The sequence below is a fragment of the Euphorbia lathyris genome, chromosome 9 (assembly GCF_963576675.1).
Source record: "Euphorbia lathyris chromosome 9, ddEupLath1.1, whole genome shotgun sequence".
Classification (NCBI taxonomy): domain Eukaryota; kingdom Viridiplantae; phylum Streptophyta; class Magnoliopsida; order Malpighiales; family Euphorbiaceae; genus Euphorbia; species Euphorbia lathyris.
This window is the reverse complement of record NC_088918.1, coordinates 16,877,964-16,885,939: the sequence shown is the minus strand read 5'-3', so window position 1 is coordinate 16,885,939 and position 7,976 is coordinate 16,877,964. Positions and strand designations below refer to the sequence as shown.

Below are 7,976 nucleotides of genomic sequence, written 5' to 3'. Positions count from 1 at the left end.
TTTATTTCGTTATTTTATTAAAACACTCTATTTTTACAATTAAACTTATTTATTTCATCTAAAATTAAACCGTAAATCACGCTAAAAGATAGGGACGAAACGCCCCTATCAGGAAGCAATGGCAATCAAAGAGGCACTATCATGGATTAAAGAAAACAACTTATCTAATGTGGATATTCGTTCTAACTGCCTTTCCATAGTTCAAGCAATCAACAAGCCTTCTTTTCAGCTTTCCTATTCCTATTTATGCGACATTATTTCTGACTGTATTTTGTTATTGCAAGCATTGTTTAATGTCTCAATTTCTTTTGTCAAACGATCAGCTAATACTGCAACTCATAGCTTAGCAAGGACTGTAGTATCATCTTCTGTTCGTGGGGAGTGGGTTGGTCGACCCCCGTTTTTGACCGATATTCTTTTGTCTGATAGTTCTTAATAAAGCTTCTATTTCAAAAAAAAAAAGAATATATAAGTGTTTGGTTCGTAATTAGTTTAGATATTGTTATTTATTTTAATTTGTTTTAAAGAGTTTAATTTGAAATATAAATAGTTAATGTAGTGTAAATTGATTAGACTGCATAATTAGTTCCAATGCTTTAGGTGTCAAAAGCCGTCAGTGTAGGTACCTTAGTCCATCTATTATACTATAGTTCTCTTTTCTTTTTTTTTTTAATTTTATAAAAGGTAGTTTATTAAAATAATGTAGGTACCTTAATCCATCTATTCTACTATATTTCTTTTTTCTTTTTTAATTTTATAAAAGGTAGTTTATTAAAATAATATTAAAAAAATAAATAACAAAATGCATCAAATCATTGATCTTTTATTTAGATACATTGAGCCTCTGATCATTTTTTTTTTGCCTTTTTAAACCCTTCATAACCATAAAAGTAATTTTAAATATTTTTTTTTAATAATTTCAAATACAGATGAAGTTAATAACGTATTTTTACCAGAATTAGATATTCACAACTTACTAATTTGGCCATCAAGGGTTTAATGAGATAAAAAAATAAATGATCAGGGGCTCAATATATCAAGGGCTTAATGAGACAAATAAGGGCCGATTAGATGTTTGGGAATAAGGGCCGAATATCTTTTTAAGCCCTTAGGCCCTGTTTGGGAATTAGCTGTTAGCTGATTACATTAGCTGTTAGTTGTTAGCTGATTACGAGGGTGTTTGTTTCAGCTTTTCGGAGGAGCATTTAGCGTTTCACTTCAAACCGCAGAAAATATAGTGTTTGGTTAGGTTTATATAACCGCAGCGTTTAGCATTTTCTCTGGAAACTGCAGCGTTTTGTAGCGTTTCACGAAAATCTCCTATTTAGAGCTTTTCATAAACAGCTGTTTGTAGTTAGTTGTTATTAACAGAATTATCCTTCTTATTTCTACAAAATATGTTTATTCTTTAACATTATTTATATTTTTACAACATAATTACCGAAAAAAATAAGGTTTTGTTGCGTTCAATAAATCTTTTATTTTTTATATAGATTATTTTTATTAATTTGTGTAACACATTTTTTATTTTATAATAGGATAAGGTGCAAAAATGCCCTCAACATTTATAGTTAGGAACAAATTTACCCTTAACGTCTAAAATGGTGCAACTATACTCCTAATTTTGGCAGCCAAAAGCAATTTTGTCACACCCGACCCTAAACGGCATCGGGCATGAAGGAAAAATAGGATAACAAAAGTCTATCTGTCAAAAGGCGAACCTATTTTCTAATAAATAAAAATTCATTTGGACTACCTAAAGTTTTATTTAATTATTTGGCTTGAACTTGATAATTCTATCAAGCTTCCTACGTATCCCGAACATCTTTTAACATTTAAACTGGGAATTAAAGCCACGTAGTTCTACCAATTTTAGGTAATTCTGATAGGTAGTTCTCTTAACTTATTAACTCGTTTCAACCTATTGACACTTTGAATAACACGCTAATACTTTAATTATACATTTCACTTTGTTATAGTTTATATATATATATATATCATTTCATCAAAACGAATCGAATTAAACAACATTTTATCAGAACAAATCAAATCGAACAACGTTTTATCAAAACGAATCAAATTAAATAACCGTTTTATTAAACCAGCTCATAAACAAGTTGTTAAGAATAATTGAAATTACGATAAACGAAAAATAAGCAAACACACAAGAATTGTTAACCCAGTTCGCCACTCGATTAGAATGACTACGTCTGGGGGCACTACCAAGCCAGAATATTTCACTATAATGAATGAGATCCAGATTACAGAGAAAGAGGTTACATTTATACTCCTGAAACCCTAACCGTCTGAAACCCTAATCGCCCAAAAAAGCCCAAAAATTTATCAAACCAAATAGACGTTTTATCAAACCAATTCGTAATTAAATAAATTGCTTTATCAAACCAACTCGTAGTCAAATAAACATTTTATCAAACAAACTCGTAATCAATCAAACGTTAAACCTTGTATCAAAATCAACTCATAATCGAAGACATAAAACCTTATATCAAAATCATCTCATATCCGAAAACATAAAACCTTATATCCATTCTAGAGTTTCTTCTCTTATGTATCAATCCATAACCACATATATCACATAGTCGAGACGTCTCTTTAACCTTGCCTAATCCTGTATTGGTCTTACCCCACACTTCGCTGCCAATACCCGACTAGGTCTTTACACTGTGTACACAGGCCATGTCCCTCACTGAACATGGTCTTCAAATATCAAAACCACCCGTCCGGATTACTCTAGATGGATATAAAAATCAGAAAATCATAACGTACTCAAATCTCTTTCCACAATCAAATTTCCAAGTTACTCCATAATCATAAACCATTTGCCTTCAATTAACTATTTTACAAATAATCACAATTATTCAAAATAGCTTGCAAACAAAATACCCAAAATCCTTTAAAAATTAAATATTCTTTTAATATAAGTAAAATTCTTAAAACTCGTATAAAATCACCGATTTATAATTTAATCGAACTCCAAGAATTAAATAGCTCAAAATATTATATCAATAAAATTTAATATCGTTTAAAAGTAAATATTCTTATCGGATTATTTCCGGTCACCGAACCAAAAATTCTAAACTGAATAATTGATTAGAACTTTGAATACTATTAGACTCGTTACATTGATTAACCTGAACACTTTTACCGGATTATTCTTGTTTGTCACCGAAATTATAACGTGTAAACTAAACTGGTATCATTAATTCCGACCGAAGGTTCAGTTAGACTCGTGACATGGCTAGGAGTCCATAAGGACACGTTTTTACTTTTAGACTGTGACAATTTAATAACTTACTAGTGTTAATGATTGAAATGTCTAACTAATCGTCTACTTTAATATCTAACTACTAACTGTTTAATCAAATAATATTAGTTCTTATAAAATACTATTAGTTCTTATTGAGGTAAACATTACAAATTCTACACAAGACCTAACTCGAGATTCCGAATCGTCGTTATTATTTTCTTACTTATTTTTCCAATCAAAACCTTTAATCAACCCTTTCTTTTGATATATCCCAATCAAAACCTTTAATCAACCCTTTCTTTTGATATATCCCCTGATTAGGTACAAACCCTCAAACCATATTGCTTACCATTATGGGCGTTTGGTTCACAAGGGTAAGGGAAAAGGAATCTAGAAAGGGAAATCAAAGGAAAAGAAAGGAATAACCATTATTTCCCCTATGTGTTTGGATATGTTTAGGAAAGAGAATGGGGCAAAGGGAATCCAATTCCCTAGAAGGCATGGAGGTAATGGCTTAACCTAAAGTGAGGTAATGACTTAACCTAAAGTGGATAAAAGGAATGAGTTTTTTTTGTAAACAAAAAAGAACAAATGGAATGAAACCCTCCCATTCCATTCCTAAAGACCCTAAACCAAACGCCCAAAAATCTAAATTATTTGGATAACCTCACCTACTCCTCACAAATCCGTGGCCTCCTCTTTCTTTTCCTTTTTCTTTCTTAATTTTATTCTAAACCAGCCCCTCCACAACCTAAATTTCTAATCCCATCACCCTCAACAATATAAACCCCTGAAGTTACAAACTCTCCCAACTTTCCTACATTAATAAGCTATAACATTTTGACAGAAAATCAATTTACTCTTTTAATCAATAATTACATAAATTTATATACCTAACAACTTTATATTTTTAGGTAGTTTTTCACCTTTGACCTTATGTTGATAAAAATATATAAAATACTACACACAGAGATATTATATGAATAATCTAATAATTATAAACATAAGTAAAAACAAGTGATCACCTCTTTCGATTCCACTCTCAGGAACCCAAATAGAATGATCAAACATGCAGCTATCTCCATATTTTCAGGTTCGTGTTTTTGCTTGAAGCTCAAATAAAAGAATGAATAGATAAGAAAAGTATGGAGAAGGAAAGTGATTTATTTTCCTTGAAGATTATCTGGTCTTCTTTTGTTTTGAATTCTCCAAAATCCCCCTTGGAACTTACCCTTCTTTTCCTTTATTATATCCATGACACATGTTAATTCATAATTTTGACACTTCACTTTTGAGAAACCATTACTTGACGCCTAATTATTCACAACATCATCACTTGAGACCTAATTACTCATATTTACTTATTTGTTTATGATTCATAATATTGTTTTTATTATTATTATTTATAAACCCAATTTAGTTTAATAAAATATTAAAATATGACTATAAACTACTTATTAATTGTTAGCTTGTTTCCATAATATCACTTAAAAATCAAAGTGAAAAGTAGTAAAAAGATGAAGTAGATAAATTGAACTCAATTTTAAACTCAACATTTTTAATAATAATCATTCAAATAATATAAAGTTTAATTGTCAACTACAACTTACACATACTTTAATGTATAAGGTTTCCTAATTGAATGTATTTTTTTTTTCTATTTCTTTCCCGGAGATCTAAGAAGTATATAATTCAAAAATTTGTAAAATATCAATTAAGGTCATTTAAATTTATATTTTCTTTCGAAATATACTCCATGTCACGTCTGTGTCTAAATTTGTAAAATTTATATTTTGATATTAGTATATATTATAATTATTGGGTGTGTGATGTTTATTTGGTGTTATAGAAAAAGTTTGAAGTTAATTTGAGGGTTTTATGTGTAAATTAAAAGTTTAGAGTAATTTTTAAAGATTATATAAAGATGGAGGACCAAATGGGATATTTGCCGAATTTGGGATATATATCCCAAATTCCAGCGGCGTCTCTTATCTCCGATTCTTTTCTTTTTTTTCTTTTCCTTTTTCTTTTTCTTTCTGCTTCATCTGCAGATTATCGATTCCGAACCGTTTCTCCACCGTTTCTTTGATTTACGGAGATTCGACCGTCCGAATCACTCAAAATTGAAAACATAGGATCCTTATTTATAGATCGAAGTCCTAACCAAAGAGTTTTTGAGTTTCGGCAGTGTTTGGAGGCAAATGGCTTAGACAGAGTTTAGATGCGAATTGAACGGGTTTGTGGTCTTTAATTAGTAGCCAAGGTAAGTAACTATCAACTATATTTTGAGTTTTATGTATACAGATATATATATTGATATTTTAGGGTCATGCAGGAATTTTGTAAAATTGGGGGTTTTCCTAATTTTGCTTTTTATTGTGAAATTATGGTTCAAATGAAGCTATTGATTATGCTTCTATGTGAATTTCAGATTTTACTTGATTATGTTGATTAAAGGCTTAATTTGGTTGATTTACATATATACATATATGTTTTTGGTTTCAATATATATCTATATTGAACAAAATGAATTTGATGATTTCTTACGATTTGTGTTTGGATTGAGAAATCTGTTGCGGTTATCAAAAATATTAAATGGACATCCAAATGAGGTTATCATATCTTCTGAGGCACTTTAATGTGTTTAGTCTTCCCTCTCTGGAATGATGTTATTTAGTCAAATCAGAAACAGATGTGCTCCATAAGGCAATGCCTTTAAGGCTTGGTTTAGTTATTTCAGATGCTTCCCGTGTAAACTTGACCAAGCATTAGATATGGTGCATCACTTAGGGATTGGTTGTTGGCTGACAAGAGTTATTATCTTTTGTTTGCTCTGATATACTGGGAATGTTGATTATTACTCCATATGGAGGAATTAGCAGATAAACTTTGCCTTAGATATGCTATTCAGCGGATAAAATTGTTGAAAGTGTGTCATTTACTTTACAAACATCCCACATTGGAAAGAAAGCTCTTTGGGGACCAAGAGGTGAAGTATAAAGAGAGAAGCCTTACAATGGTATAAGCATACCTTTCTCGGCCTTTTGGCTAAGATCAAGTGTAGTATCTGTTCTTATCAGTTTAATATCTGATATGTGGACCAATGGTCCACACGATATTAAATTAATTTTTTTAGGGGGAAGGCCTATATTAATGGCTTGCCATTAGGGTCTTCAAGAGTCGCCATTGTGTTGCACTATAGCATTGGCCTGGCTCGCCCCTCCGATTCCAGTTATAGTATTGGCCGAGTTCCATCTTTAGAGCTTTTGATTTTTAATTTGTTGACTTCTATTTAAAATAGTAGCACAGTACTGGTTGATTATTGGAGCTAATAGACTGATGTCAGACAACAGGGGTAAATTTGCTAATAGATTGTGATTCAAAGTATTAGGTCCTGGTGAGGTTATTTTTGTTCTGTTTGCGTCTCAAACAATCTTTATCATTCCAAATGAGCTTAATATTTTTAGTCACCCATCTCTGGAATGATGTTATTTAGCCAAATCAGAAACAGATGTGCTCCATAAGGCAATGTCTATGTCATCAAGGCTTCGGTTAGTTATTGCAACAGCATATAGATGAGTCTTGTGTAACGTCAACCAATCGTTAGATCACTTAGGGATTGGTTCTTGGCTGACCAGAGTCATTATCCTTAGTTTGCTTTTGCAATATAGAGAAAGAAGTTCAAAGCAAATTTCAAACTAGGACTTTCGTGACTTGGTTTTTGTTTTTATAATTAGGAACGGAAACGCTTGATGCAATGCGGTTGTCTATTCCCTTTAATTTGATTGCAGTAATACCCAGTGGTACTTTGTCCGGGTGAAGTAATTGAGAGATGCTAATTTACTTCTCCCTAAACCTCTTCTATAACCTTTAGTTTTCTCTCTATATAATGGCAATGTTGAGATTATTACTAAATATGTATGAAGAAATGCAAATGTGATTCCTGAGAAGCGTATAAACATGATAACATTGTGTATTACTGGGATTGCAGAAATGCAAGTGTCAATTCGTGGATGCAATATGGTTGTCTTTTCCTTATGTCTTGTCTTTTCCACATGATAACATAGTTTCATTAGATTGATGCTTGTGAAACCAAGGCACTTCCAATCATGGTTATCTGATGCTTGTTCATTTGTCAATTATTTTAACAGATTCAATATATTGAAGTCTCTTTCAAAATGTTAATTCAGTGATTCAGGCTTGTTGGAGTGGAGCTTAAGAATGATGGAACTTGCAATCATATGGTGAATTTCATTTGCATGAAAGGATACACACTTGGTAAGTAATTTCCTCAATCAAAGTGTTCTTTGATTTGATGTGCTTCATATTACAATTCAGTGTCTATAAATTTTGATGTGCTTCATGGTCTCAATTTCCCTATAACACCAGAATCTTAGATCCATGGAATATTAATTATCTCGGAGTCTCATAAAGAATGTGATAATGGAATAAGAGGGTAAATTGGGAATCGAAGGACATATGGTTTATCGGCTTAGCTGGAGTTTGTTGAGAGAGAAGGAGAGAATACTATAGGTTATGTACATATGTGATGTGAGAGTTTAGATTGTTAAAGACATGTTTTGGGAATTCAGTTAGTATTCGGCTTTATGCTTGGGCAATGGAGTTTTTTCCACTGATAGTTAGTTTAGGCAGTTGATCTCTCTATCAATTATATTATTCTGTTCCTTATATATAAGTAACGATGGAG

The 7,976-nt window shown here is 31.5% G+C and overlaps 1 non-coding gene and 2 pseudogenes across 1 annotated transcript; all 3 read left to right on the top strand.

Annotated features, from left to right (window-relative positions):
- The first annotated feature begins 5,926 nt into the window (after positions 1-5,926).
- Positions 5,927-6,081, top strand: LOC136207827 (small nucleolar RNA snoR127; annotated as a pseudogene).
- Positions 6,082-6,295: 214 nt separating this feature from the next.
- On the top strand, positions 6,296-6,491 carry LOC136207521 (U2 spliceosomal RNA). Its single transcript, XR_010676667.1, has one exon. It is a non-coding gene; the product is annotated as a U2 spliceosomal RNA (small nuclear RNA).
- A 254-nt stretch (positions 6,492-6,745) lies between these two features.
- LOC136207821 (small nucleolar RNA snoR127) lies at positions 6,746-6,907 on the top strand (annotated as a pseudogene).
- Positions 6,908-7,976: the final 1,069 nt, after the last annotated feature.